We start from the raw sequence: 25,226 nt of genomic DNA on the forward strand, positions 1-25,226 counted from the left end.
TCCTTCTCCTTCTCCTTCTCCTTCCTTTTTTTTTTTTTTTTGTAGATCTCCCTATGTTGCCCAGCCTGCTCTCAAATCCCTGGCTCAAGGAATCCTCCTGCCTCGTCCTCCCAAAATGCTAGGATTACAGGCATAAGGCATCACAGGCCCTTTTTTCTTTACTCAGTAACCTGAATATTAACAGTAATTTATCACCTGCTCCATGTGATGTTATATCCAGTTTTAAAACGATTCCATATTTTATTTACTTAGATAAATAGCACATAGAGTTGGGCACAGGAAATTACAAGTATTAAACTAGATGGGGACTGTCGCAGTGTTTTACGTCTGTAATCTCAGCACTTTGGGAGGCCAAGGTGAGCGGATCACTTGAGCTCAGGAGTTCAAGACCAGCCTGGCCAACATGGCAAAACCCCATCTCTACAAAAAATACAAAAATTAGTTGGATGTAATGGTGCTCATGTCAAGTTCCAGCTACTGGGGAGGCTGAGGTGGGAGGATCGCTTGAACACAGGTGGCGGAGGTAACAGTGAGCCATGATTGCACCACTACACTCCAGCCTGGGTGACAGAGTGACACCCTGTCACTAAATAAATAAATAAACTAAGTAACTAACTAGATGGACTCCCTAGGATTTGGGTGTATTGGTGTATACACCATGAAACTGAGAATTATGAGTTAACATAAAATGGATGAATTTGACCACAGTAATTTTCTTCAGTACAGTGAGACTTGACTGTTCTCTAAGTCTACTTTAAAAAAGATACAGTGTCTTTCAAAACAATTGACAAACACATTTTTATTAAGCACCTTTTCATTGCTGGACATTTAATAAAAATATGAACATGATATAGTCCGTGCCTTTAAGAAAGCTGCCATCAAGACTACTTTCAGTGGTCGTTTCCATAGTTTGTTACCAGAGAAGTTTCTCTGAATGTATAAAGCACTGTAAGAAAAAAGAAAAAATAAAATTGCCATATATCTACTGGGTGAATGTGACTGATTTAACAAAAATTACATCCACAGCTATATTTTAATTGTCTGGCAATAGGAAATGAAGATGCAGCCAGGTGCGATGGCTCATGCCTGTAATTCCAGCACTTTGGGAGGTCAAGGCAGGAGGATTGCTTGAGGCTAGGAGTTCAAGACCAGCCTGGGCAACATAGAGAGACCCTGTCTCTATATTAAAAAAAAATTCTTTTTCAAAAAATACAAAAATTGGCTGGGTGTGGTGGTGCACACCTGTAGTCCCAGCTACTTGGGAGGCTGAGGTGGGAACATTGCTTGAGCTCAGGAGGTTGAGGCTACAGTGAGCTGTGATTGAGCCACTACACTCCAGCCTTGGTGACAGAGCAAGACCCTGTCTCAAAAAAATTAAATAAAATAAAAAAGGAAAAAGCATGTGCATTGCTTTATGTTTCTGTAAATAATTCTAGGATTTGAGTGCTAGAAATAGCATCAAAAAGGCCGGGCGCAGTGGCTCACGCCTGTAATCCCAGCACTTTGGGAGGCCGAGGCGGGTGGATCACCTGAGGTCAGGAGTTCGAGACCAGCCTGACCAACATGGAGAAACCTCGTCTCTACTAAAAATACAAAATTAGCTGGGCGTGGTGGCGCATGCCTATAATTCCAGCTACTAGGGAGGCTGAGGCAGGAGAATTGCTTGAGCCTGGGAGGCAGAGGTTGTGGTGAGCCGAGATCGTGCCATTGCACTCCAGCCTGGGCAACAAGAGTGAAACTCCGCCTCAAAAAAAAAAAAAAAAGAAAAGAAAAAAAAAAAGAAATAGCATCAAAAAAAGTTAGTGGGGCCAGGCATGGTGGCTCATGCCTGTAATCCCAGCACTCTAGGATGCCGAGGCAGGTGGATCACCTGAGGTCAGGAGTTCGAGACTAGCCTGGCCAACATAGTGAAACCCCATCTCTACTAAAAATACAAAAATAAGCAGGACGAGATGGTGGGTGCCTGTAATCCCAGCTACTCGGGAAGCTAAGGCAGGAGAATAATTTGAACCCAGGAGGTAAAGATTGCAGTAAGCCGAGATCACGCCATTGCACTTTAACCTGGACAACAAGAGCAAAACTCTGTCTCAAAAAAAATAAATAAATATTAAAAAATAAAAAAAAATAAAAAAAATTAGCCTGCTGGGCATGATGGCTCACGCCTGTAATCCCAGCACTTTGAGAGGACAAGGCAGGTGCATCACCTGAGGTCAGGAGTTCGAGACCAGCCTGGCCAATATGGCAAAACCCTGTGTCTACCAAAAATACAAAAATTAGCTGGGTGTGGTGGCTCGCGCCTCTAATCCCAGCTACTTGGGAGGCTGAGGCACAAGAATTGCTTAAACCCAGGAGGCAGAGGTTGCAGTGAGCCGAAATTGCATCACTGTACTCCAGCCTGAGTGACAGAGTGAGATTCCGTCTCAAAAAAAAAAAAGTTAGCCTTGTATGGATATATGATTTTAAATATAATCTTAAAAGCAATCTAAAATGAAAATTGAAAATATTTGGGCCATCTAATGTATTACAATATGAAATACCACCATCATCTATGAAATACTTTAGCCAAAAATATTTTAAGTTGAATTGAATCAAGTTTCTAGACATACCTTCTAATTTATAGAACATAGAAGATCAAATGCAACAAAACTATGAATCAATGGTCTTTAAAAAGTCAACGTTATAAAAATATTGAGAGACTAAAGACATTACAACCACATGGAATGAGTGACTCTATACTGAATTCTAGTTCAAAAAAATAAATACATAAATATATTCTTGGGATAACTAGAGAAATTGGATCATAAGCCAGTTATTAGATACAATGAAATTACTGATACTTTTCCCAGGAGTGATAACAAGTTTATGATGTGTAGAATGCTCTTACATGTAGGAGTGCTTGCTGAAGTGTTTAAATGGTAAAGTCATCACATCTGTCACTTATTTTCAAACAGTTTAGCAAAAGAAATGTACATGCTGTATGTGTGCACACACAAGAAAGAGAGATTGATTTAAAGCGAGTATGGCAAATACTAGCAATTGTTGATTGTGGAGTGTATATATTGTTCACTGCAATATTATTTCAATTCCTTTTTGTAAATTTAAAACTTTTCGGCCGGGCGCGGTGGCTCAGGCCTGTAATCCCAGCACTTTGGGAGGCCGAGACAGGCGGATCACGAGGTCAGGAGATCGAGATCAGCCTGGCTAACATGGTGAAACCCCATCCTACTAAAAAAATACAAAAAACTAGCCGGGTGAAGTGGCGGGCACCTGTAGTCCCAGCTACTCCGGAAGCTGAGGCAGGAGAATGTCCTAAACCCGGGAGGTGGAGCTTGCAGTGAGCTGAGATCCGGCCACTGCACTCCAACCTGGGCAACAGAGCGAGACTCCGTCTCAAAAAAAAAAAAAAAAAAACAAAAAAAACTTTTCATAATAAAAAACTATAGAGAGAAAATAACCTCCTTCAAGAGTAACATATAAAAAACACGACACAACTAAAAACTGTAATAATTGTGTCCCTTTTGTAATTTCTGAGAAATCTCCAAACATTTTCTTCTATTCTTTTGTAAAGGAAGAAAGTTTAGGCAAGAGTTTATTTTAGGGACAAGTCTAAGAACATATTCTCTTTATTATTTCTGTTTTAATCCAAAGAGCTTCTTTAGATGTCAAAAGTCATGTAAAATTTGTGTATGGATGAGATTAGAGCAAGGCAAGTTCCTGGCTAATGATTCACATTAAGAGGCTGAATATACTGGGTTTGAAAATGGCTCAGGCTGGGCACTGTGACTCATTCCTGTAATCATAGCACTTTGGGAAGTCGAGACCAGCCTGGCCAACATGGTGAAACCCCATCTCTACAAAAAATACAATAACTAGCCAGGCATGGTATCAGGTGCCTGTACTCCCAGCTAGTCGGGAGGCAGAGTAGGAGGATGGTTTAAGCCCCATGAGGCAGAACTTGCAGTGAGCCATGTTCATGCCACAGCACTCCTGTAGCAGAAGGAGTCATAGACAAAAATCCCTCAGACACCGGATTGTGGAAGGAAAGAGCTTTATTCAGCTGGGAGCATTGGCAGACTTACGTCCTAGAAACTGAGCTCTCTGAATAAGTAATTCCTGTCCTTTTTAAGGGCTCACAACTCTAAAGGGGCTGCGTGAAGTGGGGGTCGTGATCAATTGAGCAAGCAATGGGTACATGACTGGGGGCTGCAATGCACCAGTAATCAGAATAAAACAGAACAGAACAGGGAGTTTCACGATGCTTCTTCATACAATGTCTAGAATCTATAGATACCACAAGCGGTGAGATCAGGGGTTGAATTTTAACTACCAGGCCTGAAATGTGGCACCGGGCTGTCTGACTATGAATTTCACTTCTGTCTATTCTTTTAACTTCTACCTTTTCAGCAAATAAGAAATTAAGTGTAAGACAATTATGAGGAGTGGTCTCCTCTCTCACTCCAATCTGGGAACAGAGCCAGACCCTGTCTCAAGAAAAAAAAGAAAAAGAAAAAAGAAAAAACAAATAAAGAAAAGAAAATGGCTCAGTAATTGAATTGGGATTGTTGCAAAATTTGAGAAACTAGGTGTTAAAGCATGTACAGTGACAGCACATTGTATGCACTATATGTTAATAAATAATTACTTAATACTGGTGAGATTTGGCAGGGTAATGGGTATGTGTTAATTGAAAGAGGACACCAACATCTAAAAAAGGCAACGTTCTTACCAGCTGAGAGCTGAAAATACAGCTAATATTTAATTATTCATAGAAGGAAAATAAAATGAAGGAAAATCTCAACTGATCTATCTTCTAATGTTCTGAAATTTACAGCTTGTTGCTTAAAGTAGGCCTAGCAAAGAGAATGGAGTCAAAGCTCTTTTTTTTTTTTTTTTTTTTAGCCAAATAACGTCTATTAACATCTCAAAGAACTCTTGATACTCAAGGAACTAACATTTAGCAAAAATACATTTTAGAAAATATGGTTCTTTTCAAATGTAAATTATTGCAAGAGGCAAACAACCAGGAAATAAAAGACTGGAAGAACTGGTTAAAGACACATCTAATGCCATAAAAGTTCACAAGACTACTTAAATATAAATAATAGTTTATTAACAATCTTGTACTTTTAAAATTCACATTGGTAATTCTAAAATGCTTTGAGTGACATCAGAATCACCTAAGATGTGGGAATGACAATCAATTAATTAATTTATAATTAATCTAAGAAAAGTTATATACATTTTAGAGACCAGGAAGACTAAAGTGGCTTCTGAATTACTGTGTTTATGAACCAAGAACTGGATTATGAAGACTTTTATAAAATCATCTTGAGGTAGGAAAAAAACCCCAACATTCTGGGAGTACGATGCCCATTTGTGTGTGTGTTTACAATATTGTGATTGCTGTAATAATCAGGCAGTAAGAATACTAGCCCTTCATCTGATAAGCCACTGTAACCCTCAGATCCTTATTAATCCTTTATAAAGCTGGTGATATGGTGTGGCTGTTTCACCACCCAAATCTCATTTTGAATTGTAGTTCCCAAAATCTCCATGTGTCATGGGAGGAAGCCAGTGGGAGGTAATGAAATCATGGGGGTGGTTGCCCCCGTGCTATTCTCTTCATGATAATTGCTCATGAGATCCAGTGGTTTTATAAGGGGTTTCCCCCTTCACTTGGTTCTCAGTCTCTCTCCTGCCGCCCTGTGAAAAGTAGGCACCCTTCTAGGGGCATGCATTATCATGTGAAAGTATACCAATGTTAAATGCAGAAACAATAGACTCTAAGGAGACTTCAGAAAGGAAAAACAGTAATATAAAAGAGGTCAGAGTCGGGCGTGGTGGCTCACGCCTGTAATCCCAGCACTTTGGGAGGCCGAGGCAGGTGGATCACGAGGTCAGGAGATTGAGATCATCCTGGCTAACACGGTGAAACCCCATCTTTACTAAAAGTACAAAAAAAAAAAAAAAAAAAAAAAAATAGCTGGGTGTGGTGGCAGGTGCCTGTAGTCCCGGCTGCTTAGGAGGCTGAGGCAGGAGGATGGCGTGAACCCGGGAGGCGGAGCTTGCAGTGAGCCCAGATGGTGCCACTGCATTCCAGCCTGGGCGACAGAGCGAGACTCCGTCTCAAAAACAAAAAGATAAAAAAGAAAAAAAAAAAAAAGAAAAAGCGGTCAGAAAAGGGATACCTCTCATTGACACCTATTAGACAAGTACAGGACAAGATCTTGACAGGGAGTGGAGGGATATCCTGCCCTATCTCATTAGGGTTACTCTGTGAGGCAAGACCAGGAGTGGGGATAGGTCTGAAACAGCCATGTTGTAATAAGTCTTTCCAAGAAAACGTCACTACATTATTTTGGAGGACAGTATGAAAGGTAAGGTAGCAGAGAGAATTGGGGATAATCAGAAAATAGGCTATCTCACTCAGCTTTCTTCCTATTTGTCTATTTATGCCACAAAGTCTCCCTCTGTTGCCCAGGCTGGAGTACGGTGGCGCGATCTCAGCTCACCGTAGCCTCGACTTCCCAGTGAGGCAGGAAAATAGGATCTGGAAGCAGGGAACACAAGGCCAACTCACACTTCAGCTATAACAGGAAATATCCTCTCCCTAGGGCATACACGGAGTAAATGACTTTTTAACTTTACTTCATCCTCTTCATTTACATAGGGTGTACCCCAAGTAGACGGTATTTAAACTCAGAAAAACTCTGTAACGGGGCCTTTGAGCCCCTATGCTCAGCCCCACTCCCACACTGTGGAGTGTACTTTCATTTTCAATAAAACCTTTCATTCTTTCCTTGCTCTGTTTGTGCGTTTTGTCCAATTCTTTGTTCAAGACACCAAGAACCTGGACACCCTCCACCATTAACACCAGGCTCTAGTGATCCTCCCATCTCAGCCTCCTGAGTAGCTGGAACTGTAGGCACATGCCACCACGCCCAGCTAATTTTTGTATTTTTTGGAGAGATGGGGTTTTGCCATATTCCCCAGGGTTAAATTTATTTATTTTTATTTATTTATTTTTTTTGAGATGGAGTCTCCCTCTGTTGCCCAGGCTGGAGGGCAGTGATGCGATCGGCTCAACTGCAACCTTCACCTCCCGGGTTAAAGCGATTCTCCTGCCTCAGACTCCTGAGCAGCTGGAATTATGGGCACACAACACCATGCCCGGCTAATTTTTGTATCTTTTAGCAGAGACAACGTTTCACTATGTTGGCCAAGCTGGTCTCGAACTCCTGACCTCAGGTGATCCGCTGGCTTCGGCTTTCCAAAGTGTTGGGATTACAGGCGTGAGCCACTGCACCCAGCCAAAAATTTCTTTATTAAGCATTAATAAATGTTATCATTTATTAAAACCCTGCCACAGTCAATCAAGGCCCTATACTATGTGCTCGAAGGCTAACTGAACACAAGACAGACCTCAGTTAGTGAAGGCTACATAAGTAATGCCTAAACATATCAGGTACTTTGAAATGTTAGATGTTTTCCTGACAGTTATCTAAAGTCTAGTAAAAGTTTACGGACTTTACCATTCACTTTTTCTACTTTCCTAGCTCTTTTGATTTTTACTTTTAAAAAATCTTACACTTCCAGTATAGAATACCTTTAACCAAAAGTCATGGGGGAAGGAGAAGTTATGAATCAATTAAAAAAAAAAACTCAAGGAAAAAAATGATAAAATTTCACTCTGAAAAGCTTCTAAAAATACTGATGTCTGCTGGTATGTATAAAGCATGTTTTAACCATCTTATGGCATTCTTCATGTTAGATATTTGCAATCAATCTATATAGCATACCAGGGGAGAAATTTATCTTAAAGCAGGGAAGTTGTTGGCAAGTATGATTAATTTAGCTTTGCCTTGTGTAATCATTTTTAGTATCTGTCTGTGTCCCAGCACATATTTCCTAATTTTCATAACTGCTTGCATCTAGAGTTCAGAGAGTTCCAGGACTTTTTCCAAAAGATATATGTTTACATAAGCAAAATACACTTTTATTATAGTATAGTGTAAATCACCAACCAGAAAGGTTCTACAAACTTAAATTCCAAGCATTCTGATTCAGACCTTTAAAGCCAAAAACCTTTATTTCCATAACTGACTCATGACTTACTCTTTGAGCTTTTAAATTTTGACAGCTTTTGAGGACAGAGGCTGTCTTGTTTCTGTGTGTTCCCAGAACTTAGCATAGGACCTGGAATAGTCAGTGATCAATACATGTCTGTGAATATACAGGTCACTGCTGTGTACATATTGCTTCCTTTTAGTACTTTTATTCTCAAAATTACAACAGCTGAAATGTTCACTCATTTGACTACCAAGATCACTGTAAAATACACAAATAAAAAAATCAAGTAACTTTTAGCTCTTGCTCACACATACATAATCCTAGGATGGATTCAAAATGTCTCTACTTAACTTTTGTCAGGAATCCATTCAAAATGTCACTACTAACTTTTGTCAAAAGTGATTCTGGGCAGGGTGCAGTGACTCACGCCAGTAATCCCAACACTTTGGGAGGCCAAGCTGGGAAGATTGCTTGAGCCCAGGAGTTCAAGACCAGTTTGGGCCACATAGTGAGACCCCATCTCTATTTTTTTTTTTTTTTTAAAGTGATTCTGGCCAGACACAGTGGCTCACGCCTATAATCCCAGCACTTTGGGAGGCTGAGGTGGGTTGATCACGAGGTCAGAATTTCGAGACCAGCCTGGCCAACATGGTGAAACCCTGTCCCTACCAAAAATACAAAAATTAGCTGGGCACGGTGGCGGGCACTTGTAATCCCAGCTACTAGGGAGGCTGAGGCAGAAGAATTGTTTGAACTTGGGAGGCGGAGGTTGCAGTGAGCCAAGACTGGGCCACTGCACCACTCCAGCCTGGGTGACTGAGCAAAACTCCGTCTTGGGGGAAAAAAAAAAGTGATTCTGATCAATCACTTTCTTCAAAATTCCTATCTAAGCAAGGGCAACATAGTGAGACCTACGACTCAACATACTGAGTCTCTACAAAAATACAAAAACAAAATAAAACAGCCCATTAGTTGGGCATGATGATATGTGCCTTAATCCCAGCTGCTCAGGAGGCTGAGGGGAGAGGATCCCTTGAGACTTGGAGTTCAATACTTCGGTGAGCTCTGATCCCACCACTGCACACCAGCCTGGACCACTGCACCCCAGCATTACCAACACAGTGAGACCCTGTCTCAAAAAAAAAAAAAAAAAAATCCGCTGTAAGGACTATAACTCCATCTATGAGGCTTTCCTTAATTAATCTCAAACAAATCTGATCTCTTACATAGTCTAAATTCTTGTGTACTTAGGTTTTTTTGTAGTACTGTTTGGGACTTGGTTTAATGATTACGTTATTACTCGTATGCTTCCTATGGTGTTATTCTTGAATTCTTTATACTCTAATTTAACCAAAGATAAGGCCCAGCTAAAAGGCTTTCCAAGTACCCTCTGTGGGTTCCCCTGTTTGAGCCTGTGGGAGTAAGGCAGTAGACAGCACACTCTGAGAAATGTGCGCTACAAATTCTGTTTCATTTGATATTCACAACTATCCCCTTAGGATCTGTATTATCTTCATTATCATCATCCCCATTTTGCATAAGGCATGAGGAAGTTAGGGAAGTCATACTGCTTGTGGGACATAGATTCAAAAATGGACTAAGTGGCTAAAACACCTGTCCGTGTTCTTTCCATTACATCACACACACGAGTAAATAGCCCGTCATGTTGCTGTAACTTCTACTACCAAAATTCTTATTTACTTTTAAATTGTGTTCAAAAGGGTCTATGTACACAATTAGTACAATACGTATTTACTCGTTTTAGGAAGTATTACAATACAGTTACTGTTGAAACACATGCCACAGAAATTGGTTCTTTACTCACTCCGGAAGGACCCAAGCGGCCTCCACTTGGGGTTCCTCCGGGTTTATCTGGCGCTGCTGCACCACGTCCTCCCCTACACGTGGGGGTTGGTGGTCCGATTTCCTCACCCTCAACGGACCACGCGCTCGCAAAGAACCCAGGGCCTCTTCCACCAGCCCGCAGCAGGTACGCAGTAAATCTTTACCGAATGAATGAATGGAAAACTGCGAATTAACCGCATGTTACTTTGCAACATGGGCTGTATGTATGTATGTATGTGTGTATTTATATATTTTTTGAGACGGAGTCTCGCTCTGTCGCCCAGGCTGAATGCAGCGGCGCGATCTCGGCTCACTGCAAGCTCCGCCTCCTGGGTTCACGCCATTCTCCTGTCTCAGCCTCCCGAGTAGCTGGGACTACATGCGCCCGCCACCAAGCCCGGCTAATTTTTTGTATTTTTAGTAGAGCGGGGGTTTCACCGTGTTAGCCCGGATGGTCTCGATCTCCTGACCTCGTGATCCGCCTGCCTGGGCCTCCCAAAGTGCTGTGATTACAGGCGTGAGCCACCGCGCCTGGCCCGCATTTTTTTTAACGCAGATGCACAGAGCGCCACTATACAACCTTTCATGTCACCCGCGGAGTTCTGCAGCCGTGACGGCAACTGCGCCTGCGCACCTGGCAACACAAATAGGCCACACCCTCGCCACCATGTGACCTCCTCCCCATCACGGGACGCGTTGCTCCCCACCCTGGCCCAGGACTGCAAGTTCCCGGTTACCTTTATTTCGCTGGTTTTCCGAACCTCCAACGAAACGCACTCGCCGTCCGCTTGCTGTCCTCTTGCTTGCCGCTAGCTCCAGATGGCTACCATTCGGAAAATCAGCTCCGCTACCAAACACAAGTGGAAAGAAAGCGTAAGCGGGTGAAAAAGCTGAGAAAGTGGAAGAGGGCGACGGACCCCCAGCCCCTTAGCTCAAAATGACCACCCGGGAGCAGAGATACCCTTTGCGAAGCTTTCTTTTTCTTTGTGTGTCTATTCGTCAACGCAGGTGCCCCCCTCGCCACCCCCTCTTCACCTTTCCCTGTGCGAAAGGCTTTGTAGTCTTCCAATTAGCAAGTCAATGAAACCGGACGCCAGGGCACCCACCCTGGGCCCTGGCCTCTGGCGCTACTGATACTCTCTTCTCTTGCACTACCGCGGGAGTGAGGTGGGGGGCTGGGAGAGGCAGGTGGGACTGGAGACTCATCTCCCACCTGCATCTAAGAATACTATTTATGAAGGAGAACAAAGGAAAGCAAAACCTTTCCAGCTTCCCGTTTTCACATTGGGTTATATTTTGTTTTGAAAATGAACACATAGAAGATAATTTTAGCCATATATAGGATAATCATAATTCCTAACCTACAAGAATACAATTTGTCATGCCCGTCTCATAATCCCTCAAATCTAACGTTTGTTCCCATCACTTTCCGCTGTCCCTCAAGTTTCCTTCAAGCCTGTCTTCTCTGTCTGAATTGTCTGTAATTTGGCGCTGGAGAAATGAAGGAGTGGATCCTGCCTCAGGGCGGGTGTAGGATTACACACAAGTAGGGGCCCCAGTCCACAAGCAAAGGCAGGAAGGACTTGTGCTTGGAAGACTTCATAAATCACATTTATCTTACACTGGATGGTTCTGTTAGTAGGTCAGACTTTTAATATGAGTGTTCACGCTCCTTCTTGTGAATCTGTTTTAGGGGAAACCTAATTATTTTCTTTCACAATAAAGGGTTTGTTGGGAGAGTGGCAGGAAGGAGGAACTTTTTTTTTTTTTTTTTTTTTTTTTTTTTTTTTTTTTTTGAGATGGAATTTCGCTCTTGTTGCCCAGGCTGGAGTGCAATGGCGCGATCTCGGCTCACCGCAACCCCCGTCTCCCTGGTTTAAGCGATTCTCCTGCCTCAGCCTCCTGAGTAGATGGGATTACAGGCGCCCGCCAACATGCCCAGCTAATTTTTGTATTTTTAGTAGAGACAGGGTCTCGCCATGTTAGCCAGGCTGGTCTTGAACTCCTGACCTCGGGTAATCCACCCGCCTCGGCCTTCCAAAGTACTGGGGATTACAGACGTGAGCCACCGCACTCGGCCTGAACTTCTTTCAATGGTGCCAATCTTACGGACCTCAGACACCTCTCAGTGAGAACTTGCCGGCATTTTGTGTGGAGAACAGAACCGAGAGGACCAATCTGGACAAGGGGAGCCAATTAGAAAACTGCAGGCCCAGGATTATCTTATTTTCATTCTCTAGAGCAGAGTTGCAATAGAGCGCTATTGACATTTTGGACTAGATATTATAATTCTTTGTTGTAGGGGCTGTTCTATGCATTACAGGATGTTTACTAGCATTCCTGTTCTTTACCTACTATATTCCTCAGTCACAGCTATTTACCTACTATGTTCCTCAGTCATAACAATTAAAAATGTCTTCTTACATTGTCAGATGACCCTTGTGAGGGCAAAATTGCTCCATTACATAAATTACTGCTCCACGAATATGTAGCATTGTTTTGGCTTACTATTTATTTTTGAGACAGGGTCTGGCTCTGTCGCTCAGGCTGCAGTGTGCAGTGAAACAATCATAGCTCACTGTGGCCTCAAACTCCTGGGCTCATGGGATCCTCCCTCTTCAGCCAGTCCCAGTAGCTGGGGCTACAGGCACCCAACCACTACTCCTGGCTAATTTTTGTATTTTTTGTAGAAACAGGATTTCACCACGTTGGCCATGGCTGATCTCGAACTGGTGATCTCAAGCGACTTACCTGCCTCAGGCTCCCAAACTACTGGTATTACAGGCCTGAGCCACCAAGCCCGGCCTAGTTTACTATTTATTGATTAGGGTATTTTTTCAGCTTTGTAAGGGACAGCCGTTAACTTGTAGACAACTATGATGATGCAAATGAACTTCGTCTGATATTTAGTTATTTTCTGTCCTGTAGAAACAGTAACAGTTATATTGCCCTATGGGGCAGTTTCTAGTTCTCTATCTCACTTAGCAAAGTTAATGTACAGCATCGCTTCTTTCAGTGACTATCAATAAATTCTTTGAATCGGTTTTACCATCTTGATGATTCCCTCATTAGTGAATTAAACCTTTGGCAAATGTTTATTTCATATTCGTATAATAATCATGCATTTAACCGTTTGAAAAGTATATTTTGACCAAATGAATAATAGTAAATACATCTATGAAATAGGATAACTTATTCAGTCCATTGAAGTTGGAGAGGAGATAAAACATTACATTTAATTCATCCAGACTCGCCCCACTCAAATAAATGTTTCATGGACTTGAGGAGATTAATGGCCAAGTTAAATGTGCTTTCAATTCTTGTTCAGAAAAGAAAAAAAAAATCTGTGTGCCATAAAGGAGTGAACATTGGGCTCAATGGACTACTTGTACAAGGAGGATCATTTGCCCTGTGCATGTTGTATTACATGACAAGGTAATTATCTTTAATTGAACATGAAGAAGAATGAAACAGCTTTCTTTTCCTTTTTCTTTCTTTCTTTTTTTTTTTTTTTTTTTTTTTTTTTTTTTTTTTTTTTTTTTTTTTTTTTGGTTTTTTTGTTTGTTTTTTGAGAGGGAGTCTTGCTCTGTCCAGCACCTGGAGTGCAATGGCAACATTTCGGCTCACTGCAACCTCTGCCTCCTAGGTTCCAGCGATTCCCCTGCCTCAGCCTCCCGAGTAGCTGGAATTACAGGCGCCCACCACCATGCCCAGCTGATTTTTGTAGTTTTAACAGAGACGGGAGTTTCTCCATTTTGGCCAGGTTGGTCTCGAACTCCTGACCTCAAGTGATCTCCCCATCTCGGCCTGCCAAAGTCCTGGGATTACAGAGGTGAGTCAACATGCCAGGCCATAATGAAACAGATTTCCGATGCCAGATTCCACAAGTGGATTTCTTCGTTAATGAGGGAGGATAATAGCTATTCTGAGCTTCAGAGTCATAGAAAACTAGACAAGAACCTTACACTTTGCAAAACTAATATTTGAAATATTACCTTGTGTTAAAGTTGATCATTTAAAAACGTATCATTTTAGCACCCCCATGGATAGGTTTCTGCTGAGTTAAGAATTAATGTGATGGCCAGCTGCTGTGGGCTCACGCCTATGATGCTAGGACTTTGGGAGGCCAAAGCGGACGGATCACTTGAGGCCAAGAGTTTGAGACCAGATTGGCCAACATGGCAAAATCACATCTCTACTAAAAATACAAAAATTAGCCAGGCGTGGTGGCTTGCGCTTGTAATCCCAGCTGTTCGGAGACTGAGGCGGGAGAGCGGGAGAATCGCTTGAACCTGGGAAGCGGAGGTTGCAGTGAGCCGATATCGGGCCACCGCACTCCAGTCTGGGCGACAGAGCGAGACTGTGTCTTAAAAAAAAAAAAAAAAAAAAAAAAAAAAAAAAATAGTATGCTTTCGAAATTGCGTTATTTAGCCTGCTCTTCCTTCTCCTCCTCCTGTCAATTATCTCAATAAAATCTCATTAAAATTGCAGTGTTAAAATGTTTCAAATTCTATTTTTAGGTAGAGATTAAAATTGGTTATATAATGCATTCATCACAACAGAAGATGGTCATTGCTAAATTCTTATCAGTTCTTTGTATCTCCTTAACATTTTATGTTTCTTTTTGTAAACTAGTGAGAGTGGTGCTCCTGTTTTCTCCCTGTTTCAGAGAAAAGGGCCTCTGAATATCAATCAATTCCGAAGGGGTACTGGATGTCAAAAGAATATCAACAACATAGGTAAATAGGACGGCAAACGGCCACGATTGCCCAACCTAGCGCAGAGATGGCATCCCCAGCAGAGAGAGAACGTTATGTGAATCCTTCGATAGCTCAGTTGGTAGAGCGGAGGACTGTAGTTGGATATTTCCGTAGACATCCTTAGGTCGCTGGTTCGAATCCGGCTCGAAGGAGCTCATGCTTTTTTGCGTGTAAGTTTTAAGACTCATTCTCAGAAATGAGTATTTCACTTATACATATCCTCGATGAGAATCTATTATAAAACTATTTTGGATGTGCAATGAATCTCTTTAATTTTTTATTATTCTCCGTAATAATTTTTAACACGCGCCATCAAGACTTCATCCCTGTAATTCATATAATCCAACTCTGTTAGAAGTCCTGGGCACTGAGGAAGTGAATGAGACACTGGTCCACTGGGCTAGAGATCCACAGAGGCCTCTCCACCCCTTAACTCCGGATCCACAGCCTGGGGAAAGGGGCGGCTGGTGGGAATTACTCGGAGCAACTGGTAATTGGTGGGGCACGCGCGTCCCCTGGTGTTCAAAGTTCTGAATCGTTGAGAGTTACATGCCGAACCACTAGCGTCTGAACCCTACACATCTGAAGCCGGGATGACGTTCAAGGAGTCTATTCGCCCTTCTCCTTTTAATTGTCAAGGTGGTGGCTTTCAACCCTACCTGAGAATATGTGGTAGATATTAGAATCACCTGGGGAGATTTTACAAAGCATCTATGCTTGGGTTTCTTTGGAGGTAAGATTCAGGTATTGTAGTTTCAAAAGCTCACCAGGTGACTTTCATGTACTGCAAGTTTTGAAAAACACTGGTAGAAGCGAATTATTTTAGAAGAAAATAATACATACGGGAAAAAAATGGACAGGATTTCCTACCCACATAGGGAATTAGCTCACGAAGTAGAGATCTGGCATAACAGTGGTACATATTTGGTAATTTTGTGTCAATCTAATTACAGTATATTAATCCCATTGTATCCCTTTGTGTCTGAAAATGTGATCCCAGGTACCTATGGTAGAGTTCTTAATGACAAATATCTTTGTCTAGATCAAAGTAAGGAAGCGTTTTCTGAGGAATTTGTGCCTGGCAATTTCTTGTATGTGCCTTCCCATGTTTCCAAACTTTTATTTTTTATGAAAATAATTCTCAAACTTGGATATGTATCAGAACCACGTGGAAAACTAATAAAAAAAACACAGAAGCCAAGGCTTATTGAATTAGGGTGGTGGTTGGAGAGCCCTGCCCAAAACGCATTGGAAGCCACTCCTATTAAGGGCTGGAGATGGATCTAAACTGATAGCTCCCCATGAACTTGCTTTTTGAAAGCTGGTTGGGGGCAAAAGAAAAATGGCCTTTTGTTTGTTTTTTGAGAGGGAGTCTCGCTCTGTCGCCCAGCCTGGAGTGCAGTGGCTCCATCTCAATTCACTGCAAGCTCCGCCTTCAGGGTTCAAGAGATTGTCCCGCCTCAGTCTCTCCAGTAGGTAGGATTACAGGCGTCCGCCACCACGCCGGGCTAATTTTTGTGTTTTTAGTAGAAACGGGGTTTCACCATGTTGGCCAGGCTGGTCTGGAACTCCTGAACTCAGGTGATCCACCCGCCTCGTCCTCCCAAAGTGCTGGAATTACAGGCGCGAGCCACCGCACCCAGCCAGAAAACAAAACAAAACAAAAAAATAGGTATTTTGAAAGGTAATGTTTGAGCCTTGAATGCGACATTTATTAAATAGTCCTGAACTAAAAATCTTCTTGCCAAGGCACAATAGATTTTGGTCCAGATGGATTCTCTATCACAATTCTCCCATATGCCAGCACCAGGAACAGCAGAAGACCCCCCACCACCCTGCGGCAAGTTATAGCAAGATGACTTCAGAAGAGGAAGAGTGAATGTCAAAACAAAACAAAACAAAACAAAAACCCTCAAACATACCTACATATGCTTTGGCCCTCCCTCATTTTATTTTATTTGTTTATTTTTTTTGAGACGGAGTCTCGCTCTGTCGCCCAGGCTGGAGTGCAGTGGCGCGATCCCGGCTCACCGCAACCTCTGCCTTCCAGTTTCAAACCATTCTCCTGGCTCAGCCTCCCGAGTAGCTGGGATTACAGGCATGCGCCACCACGCCCGGCTAATTTTTGTTGGGATTCATGCACCACCAAGCCCAGCTAATTTTTGTATTTTTAGTAAAGACGGGGTTTCACCATGTTGCCAGGCTGGTCTCGGACTTCTGACCTCTGGATCATCCTGTCTCGGCCTCCCAAAGTGCTGGAATTACAGATGTGAGCCACCACGCCCCGCCCATCCATTTTATTGAGATAATGGGAGTGCATTTGTTACAGTTGTAACAACTTGAGGTGGTCCTCAATAGGTCGGACATGTAGGAAATACATTCTAATAATAAAAATGTAATTTTAAAAATCTTTTAAAATTTGTAATACAGGGCCAGGCGCGGGGGCCCACGCCTGTAATCCCAGCCCTGTGGGAGGCCGAGGCGGGTGGATCACTAGAGGTTAGGAGTTCAAGACCAGCCTGGCCAACATGGTGAAACCCCGTATCTACTAAAAATATTCCGGGTGTGAAGCGGAGGTTGCAGTGAGCCGAGATCGTGCCACTGCACTCCAGACTGGGCGACAGAGTAAGTGTCTCAAAAAAAAAAAAAAAAAAAAAAAAGGAAAAGAAAAAGAAAAGAAAAAAATTTGTAATATGTCCTCAGTCTGCTCTGATAAAAATGTAATACATAAACGTAATACATAAATGATCGAAGTGCATAATAGATTTGCCAATGCACCTGGCAGAGACCAACGTTCAGAACTGAAAACCGTGAGAGAAATTCCAAAGAACCCAGCTCTGTCTAGGATAGATAGAACAGCCTGAGGACTAGGTGGCGAGGGAATCTTGAGCTTGAAGGAAAGACCACCCCCATTATGATATGGGAGTGTGTTGTTAGCTGTTTTTGAGTCTGCAAGATATTCATGGAAAGATAGGAGTAAAGGCCAAAGGGTAAGGTGTGAGAGGAAACTACATAAAACTGGAGAATGCGGGCATCGATCCCGCTACCTCTCGCATGCTAAGCGAGCGCTCTACCATTTGAGCTAATTCCCCTCGTGGAAGAGCATCTTTTACATCCTTTACCCTCTTTGATATCTGAAAGTAATTCAGGACTCACTGCTATTTCAATTGACTTTTCGTCATTAGCCAATAGGAAAAAAATGAAGAACTGTGTATCAATGGTGACTAAAGAGCCTCAGCATGACTTCCGCCCCTCAGCGCCATCTATAATCTGTTTTACCATGTCGGATCCCGTCGGGAGGAGACGACGGAGTGCAGGTGAACCAGGGAGTCAGGGTCCTTAGAAAAAGCTGTCTTGGGGATCCGGGAAGAGGTTAACACTGGAATCACATCTACGGAAACCGGGAACTGGAAGCAAATTGAGGATGCAGCCAGAAGGGAAAATCAAGTTTTTCAAGCAATGAGGTTCGGCCTTGGCCTAACCAATAGTTTCTACCTCTCTCCGCACCCCTAAAATTTTCATCTATTCATCTGGTTCCAGAAACAGATTATCCAGCGTCTTTATAGATCTACGAATGTCCCTTAAAGTCGGGAGCGGTTGTTCACGCCTGTAATCTGAGCACTTTGGGAGGCCGAGGCGGGTGGATCACTTGAGATTAGGAGTTCGAGACCAGCCTGCCAATATGGTGAAACCCTCGTCTCCACTAAAAACACAAAAAATTAGCCGGGCGTGGTGGCGCACGCCTGTAATCCCAGCTGCTCGGGAGGCTGAAGCAGGAGAATCGCTTGAACCCAGGAGGCAGAGCTTGCAATAAGCTGAGTTCGCACCACTGCATTCCAGCCTGGGCGACAAAGTAGTAAGACTCCCTCTCAAAAAGAAAAAGAAAAAGAAAAAAAATCCACTTTTTGTCTGGCTTTGTCACCGCCGGAGGACCTGTGGCCACGAGGGGGCGTGCGTCCCATTGGATTTCTCTATTCTGGTTTCTGTAGTCCTGATTTCGATCAAGGGGTGTACAAATTATTTTTCTAAGGTAAATATTAGCAAGAGAAGTGAATATACTTATGGCTGCAGACTTAGAGGCAGAGTGTTTGCACAAAGACAAATGCTTTAGTTGCCACTTTTTCTTCTGGGCCTACTGAGTACCAGGTACTGTGCCAGGTGCTAGGTGCTAGGTACTGTTCAGCAGAAGCTAGTTGAGAAAAGGAGGATCCGTTGGGCATTGCTAGAGGCCCATCACTCTCAGAAATGCCATACGAAAGCTGTCACCCAATATCTGCACCTTCAACTGCTTCTTTTCCAGAAATTCCATCATTAGAAACTTCCTTTTTTTATTTTCTAGTCTCAATGGAATTGGGGCAAGATGCTAAAAACTGAAAATGGAGAAGACAAAATATCTTATTTAAGAAAGTGACTATGCTGCTCAGGACATAATAGGTCTTTTAAAGACCTTAAGACAACCTTTAGTACTTGCTCTTCTCTTTTGCTTTTTCATTGCAATCATGGCTGACAAAAAGTGGATAACTCTGTGGGAAGAAGACCTCCCAATTTCCTGCACCCACCATTTTAGACAAGAGAGTTAAAAACTCAGATATTAGACAGGCGCAGTGGCTCAATCCCGTAATCCTAGCTCTTTGGGAGGCGGCTGGATCATTTGAGGTCAGGAGTTCGAGGCAGGAGTTCGAGACCAGCCTGAGACCAACATGGCGAAACTCTGTCTCTACTAAAAATACAAAAATCAGCTGTGGGCCGTGGTGGGTGCCTGTAATCTCAGCTACTTGGGAGGCTGATGCAGGAGAATCGCTTGAACCTGAGAGGCAGAGGTTGCAGTGAGCAGAGATTGCACCACTGCCCTCCAGCCTGGGCGACAGAGCAAGACTCTCTCAATAAACAAAAAACCAGATATTCTAAGTGTGTGTAGAAACCCACCACTCATCTTGGAACTTGGCTCAAAGTCAGCCTTGCTTTGAGGTTCACACCACCTAGGTGCTTTCTCCTTCCACCCTGGACAGAATTTATCCAGTCAGTTTGGCCTCCCCTTACTCTTTTCTGTTTATTTTCTATGACTCTATTAGCAGCGCAGGTGTGGAAATGAGGTGAAAGAAAATTAGCCCAATCCCATAGTTCAGATCCATGGGTTGTGTGTTGGCATGACTGCAAACTGGGAGCAATTGGTTTGCCTAGGGCTTTTGAGTTGGGAGTTCTGGTTTCCAGCAACATTGGATTAGGTATCAAATTTTACAACTTCTTAGCTTCCACAGAAGTAAATTAAGGTCAAGAAACCCCATCTCTACAAAAAGTACAAAAATTAGCTGGGCTTGGTAGCGTGTGCCTATAGTAGTCCCAGCTACTAGGGAAGCTGAGGTGGGAGGATCACTTGAGGAGGGTGAAGTTGCAGAACTGTGATCATGCCTCTGCACTCCAGCCTGTGCGACAGAGTGACAGACTGAGACGCTTTCTCAAAAAAAAAAAAAAAAAAGAATATCTTAAAGTTCACATGGAAGTGTTAACAGTTGTTAGCAGTAGTTAAACTATTGACTCTCAACTCCACACCCACTGCTATGGACTGAATTGTGTTTCCTTAAAATTCTATGTTGAATCCCGAACCTTTAAAGTGACTTAGTTGGAGTAAGGAAGTAGTTTAGGTTAAATAAGGTCATAGGGATGGGCCTTGATCCCTAAGATTAGTTTCCTTATAAGAGGAGACAGAGTACTCAAACCATGTGAAGACACAGCAATAAGATGTCCATCTGCAAGCCAGGAAGTGAGCCCTTACCAAGAACCAAATCAGTTAGCAACTTAATCTTGGACTTCCCAGTCTCCAGAACTGTGAGAAAACAAATTTCTGTTGTTTTAAGCCACCTAGTCTGTGGTATTTTTGTCATAGCAGCCTGCTAGAGTTTGAATGTCTGTGTCCTTCCAAAATTCGTTATACTGAAATCTAAGACCCAATATGATAGTGTTAAGATGTGAGGACTTTAGGAAGCCATTTGGCCATCAGAGCTATGCCATTTCTTTTTTGTGGGGGGCCTTCTCTTTCTTCTGCCATATGAGAACACAATGTTTCTTCCTTTTACCCTCCATTTCTTCTGCCATGTGAGGACACAAACATAGGTGCTATCTTGGAAGCAGAAAGCAGGTCTCACCAGACACTGAATCTGCTGGTACCTTGACCTCGGATTTCCCAGCCTCCAGAACCGTGAGCAATACATTTCTACATTTTTATTTTATTTTATTTTATTTTTGAGATGGAGTCTCGCTCTATCACCTAGGCTGGAGTGCAGTGGTGCAACCTCGGCTCACTGCAGCCTCTGCCTCCCGGTGTCTCCTGCCTTAGCCTGCCCAGTAGCTGGGACTATAGGTGTGAGCCACCATACCTAGCTAATTTTTGTATTTTTAGTAGAGATGGGTTTTCACCACGTTGGCCAGGCTGGTTTTGAACTTCTGACCTCAAGCGATCCACCCACCATGGCCTCCTAAAGTGCTAGGATTACAGTTGTGAACCAGAGCACCTGGCCTCCACTCTTTATAAATTACCCAGTCTCAGGTATTTTGACACGCAGAACAAATGGATTCATCATACCGAATACTTCCAGTGTTCTGAAAAAACTGCGTTAAAACCAATTGTAGTTTAAAAAATGAGTATCAATATAATTAAAACTGAGTCTCCTTAATGCAACAAGACTTGAAGACCCAGAAACTTTCAGGACACATATTTAGGAATTCTAGAGAACAAACAACTGTATGTCCTTTGATAGCTCGGTTGGTAGAGCAGAAGACTGTAAGTTTGTTTAAACTTAAGGCATCCTTAGGCCGCTGGTTTGAATCCGCCTCGGATGATGTCAGTTTTTGAACTACAGGCTAATTAACGAACTTTACGAAAATAAGGCTCTAGACGGGAAAACGTATTAAGCTGCTCTTTAATCCCTTCTTTAATCCCCTTTATGATACAGGAAGTAAGACTCTTAATCACATTGCAGTTTTACCACTTGACCCTATGGGTAAGCTTTGCCAAAAGGGAGGCTACAGACTCCAAGGCTGGAGGTGAGAAAGTGAACTTGTTTTCTTTCTGGGGCCTTCCTGTTTCTCTAGGTGTCACCCCAGTAACCCTAACAGAGACAACAGCTTTGTAGCAGCCCCGTCTCGAAATTTCACTTCTTATTGGCATCTCTGTAGCTTTTCCTCGTGGTGTCCAAGGTACAGATAGGATACACAATAATGTCAAGAGAGGCTGTCCACATCCTAGGATCACTCCTCTCTAGCTGCTAGCTCTCTATTAGGTTAGAAACATTGAAAGTTATCATCTACTATTTTCTTAGTTACTCATGCAAGGGACTTAATTACGGAGTTCAATATCAACTGTATGCTATTAATATTTCTGACAAGAGGCACTGGCAGTTGCCATTTGAAGAAAAACTTGGGATTTTTCCTTTTAAAGCCTTTCTTGCGTGACAGATTTAACATATTCCCCATTTCTGCCTTAGATATAAGGAAGCTGAGCAGACAACAGTCTACACAGAACCTCTCACTATGTTGGACAATTTGCTTTGAAAAAGGAATATTTATATTTCCACGTAAAGTTTTCAAGAGTTTTTGCTTCATTTTAACTGCTCCACCATGGTTATGTAATATACACTCAAATTTACACAAACACGCACAGATGACACTTCCATGTTTCAACACTACACTTATGAATGTACACAATTTATCATTCGACTTTCAGAAAGGAGAACTGCAAGGATACCGGAATGCTTTGTTCACAACCCTGGGATCCTCATCAACCCAGTTGTCTGTATTTAGGGCAACCATAGCATTTATCAAGGAAATCCAGACACTTTTAAGAGAGAAAGGAGGAGTTAATCACACAAAACAGCAGGACAGAGGGCGTAATCTGGGAGATTGTGTATATCTAGGGGAGGAGGACGGGGGATTCCAGTAAGGTTTTTGGTTTGAACTATACATAAATATCCTAATGTTTTCAATATAAAACCCAATGCCTTTTACATATTTATAACCATGAAGCCAATTACCTAGATCATTACACAGAATAATTCCGGTGTCTGAGAATACTGCTTTAAAGCCGATGGTAGTTTAAAAAATTAATATTAATATAATTAAAACCTAGTCTCCTAAATGGAACAAGACTTGAAAACCTAAGAACTTCCAGGAGGCACATTATTTTGGGGCTTCTAGAGAGCACAGAACTACGTGTCTAGAGAGCAAGGAACTTTGTGTCCTTCGATAGCTCAGTTGGTAGAGCGGAGGACTGTAGGTTCTTTAAACCAAGGTATCCTTAGGTCGCTGGTTCGAATCCGGCTCGAAGGACGGTAGTTTTGACCTACGGGTGAATGATTCCAGACATATGATCTTTACGAAAATAAATAAAGATCCAGACAAAAACATGTAACAGACGGCTCCTTAGGCTCAACCTTGCGCAAGGAGACAATTTTTGGTTACATGCGTAAAATATTTTAGGAATAAACCAGAAACGTGGTAGCTTCACCAAAGGGCGCCTGCGTAGATGAAAAGCAGTGTTTACAGTAAGTCTGAGGCTTCACTTTTTCCTTGTGAAATTTGTACCTCACAACACTTCACCTCCACTCCCTCCCTGAGTCTCCTCCTGGCTCTTGGTTTCTTGATGCCATTCTTATTTCCCGCTACTGATCATGAAATGCAGTTTTTATTCCCACTTTCCCTCCCCAGCCCCGACCCGAGTTGACGTTCCACCAGCAAACCACAGCCAACGCCCGCAATGGAGTTCAGTTAAGAAGGCGCATGGGAGGTGTGGGGAATGCCACGAGCACCCTGGCCCCAAGGTTTTCATTTCAGTTTTTATTGGAGGTTAGAATATACGAAGACTTTTGGGGTCCTCTATCTTGTTACTTTTCTTCTTCTCTCCTTCTGTTTCTCTGTGTGTGGGGGTTTTTGTTGTTGTTGTTGTTGTTGTTGTTGTTATTTTAGACAATCTCGCTCTGTCGCCCAGGCTGAAGGACTCACTGGACTTCCTGGGCTCAAATGATCCTCCCACCTCAGACTCCCGAGTACCTGGGACTACAGGCTCGAGTCATCACCCCTAGCTATTTTTGGAGAGAGGAGGGGTGTGGTCGGAGAGTCTCGCTTTGTCGGCCAAACTAGTCTCGAACTGCTGGATTCAAGCGATCCGTCCGCCTCGGCCTCCCACAGTGCTGGGATTACACGAATGAGCCACCGCGCCTGGCCAATACTTTTTTATTCTTCCGGCACAGAAAATGAAGAATAAAATTTGAGAACTTTTTTATTTTTAAATTTTTGGTTCAGGGGCTACATAGGCAGATTTGTTACGTGACTAAATTGCGTGTCGCTCGGTTTTGGTGTACGAACATCCCCATCACCAAGGTAGTAATCATAGTACCCGATAGTTTTTCAACCCTCATCCTCCTTCCATCCTCCTGCCTCTAGTAGTTCCCAGGGTCTATTGTTCTCACCTTTGTGTCCATGTGTACTCAGTGTTTAGCTCCCTACTTGTAAGTGAGAGAACATGAGGTATTTGGTTTTATGTTCCTGAGTTAATCCACTTACAATAGTGGCCTCCAGCTGCACCCATATTGCTGCAAAGGACGTGATTTTGTACTTTTTCATGGCTGTGTAGTATTCCATGGTGTATATGTATCACGTTTTCTTTATTCCACCCTTAGTGGGTATGTAGGTTGATTCCATGTCTTGGCTATTGTGAATAGTGCTGCAACAAACATACTTATGCATGTGTCTTTTTGGTAGAATGATTTATTTTCCTTTGTGTATATACTCAGTAGTGGGACTGATGAGTCAAATGGTAGTTCTAAGTTATTTGGGAAATTTCCAAACTGCTTTGCCCAGTAGCTGAATTAATTTACATTCCCACTAATAGTGGGAATGTAAGCATTCCCTTTTCTCTGCCACCTTGCCATATATGCATTATTTTTGATGTTTTAATAACAGCCATTCTGACTGATGTGAAATGGTATCTCATTGAGGTTTGATTTGTGTTTCTCTAATTAGTGATGTTGAACATTTTTCGTATATTTGTTGGCTGTATGTATGTCTTCTTTTAAAAAGTGTCTGTTCGTGTCTCTTGCCCATTTTTTATTGGAGTTATTTGTTTTTTGCTCATGGAATTATTTAAGTTCCTTATGAATCCTTAGCATTAGAGCTATGTCGGATGCATAATTTGTGAATATTTTCTTCATTCTGTAGAATGTCTATTTACTCTGTTGACAGTTTTTTTGTTTGTTTGTTTTGTTTTGTTTGTTTTGACACAAGAGTCTCACTCTGTAGCCCACGCTGGAGTGCAGTGGTGCGATCTCAGCACATCACAATTTTGGCCTTCCATATTCAAGTGATTCTCATGCCTCTGCCTCCTGAGTAGCTGGGACTACAGGTGTGTGCCACCATGCCTGGCTGATTTTTGTATTTTTAGTAGAGATGGGATTTCACCATATTGGCCAGGCTGGTTTCCAACTCCTAGCCTCAAGTAATCCACACGCTTCCACTTCCCAAAGTGTTGGGATTACAGGTATAAGTGAGTGAACCAGGCCC

The 25,226-nt window shown here is 42.6% G+C and overlaps 2 long non-coding RNA genes and 3 other non-coding genes across 5 annotated transcripts; 3 read left to right on the forward strand and 2 right to left on the reverse strand.

Moving 5' to 3' along the window:
• Nucleotides 1–773: 773 nt before the first annotated feature.
• LOC119626719 (uncharacterized) lies at nt 774–11,016 on the reverse strand. Its single transcript, XR_005242861.2, has 3 exons — nt 10,877–11,016; nt 10,653–10,762; nt 774–946 (listed from the first exon to the last, which is right to left on the reverse strand). It is a non-coding gene; the product is annotated as an uncharacterized lncRNA (long non-coding RNA).
• A 3,446-nt stretch (nt 11,017–14,462) lies between these two features.
• LOC119626724 (uncharacterized) lies at nt 14,463–20,533 on the forward strand. Its single transcript, XR_005242866.2, has 2 exons — nt 14,463–15,408; nt 17,861–20,533. It is a non-coding gene; the product is annotated as an uncharacterized lncRNA (long non-coding RNA).
• Nucleotides 14,737–14,827, forward strand: TRNAY-GUA (transfer RNA tyrosine (anticodon GUA)). The gene is given in 2 exon segments: nt 14,737–14,773; nt 14,792–14,827. It is a non-coding gene; the product is annotated as a tRNA-Tyr (tRNA).
• Nucleotides 17,695–17,767, reverse strand: TRNAA-AGC (transfer RNA alanine (anticodon AGC)). Its single transcript has one exon. It is a non-coding gene; the product is annotated as a tRNA-Ala (tRNA).
• A 2,374-nt stretch (nt 20,534–22,907) lies between the features above and the next one.
• Nucleotides 22,908–22,997, forward strand: TRNAY-GUA (transfer RNA tyrosine (anticodon GUA)). The gene is given in 2 exon segments: nt 22,908–22,944; nt 22,962–22,997. It is a non-coding gene; the product is annotated as a tRNA-Tyr (tRNA).
• The last annotated feature ends 2,229 nt before the right edge of the window (nt 22,998–25,226 follow it).

This window comes from Chlorocebus sabaeus, chromosome 17 (assembly GCF_047675955.1).
Source record: "Chlorocebus sabaeus isolate Y175 chromosome 17, mChlSab1.0.hap1, whole genome shotgun sequence".
Taxonomy (NCBI): Eukaryota; Metazoa; Chordata; class Mammalia; order Primates; family Cercopithecidae; genus Chlorocebus; species Chlorocebus sabaeus.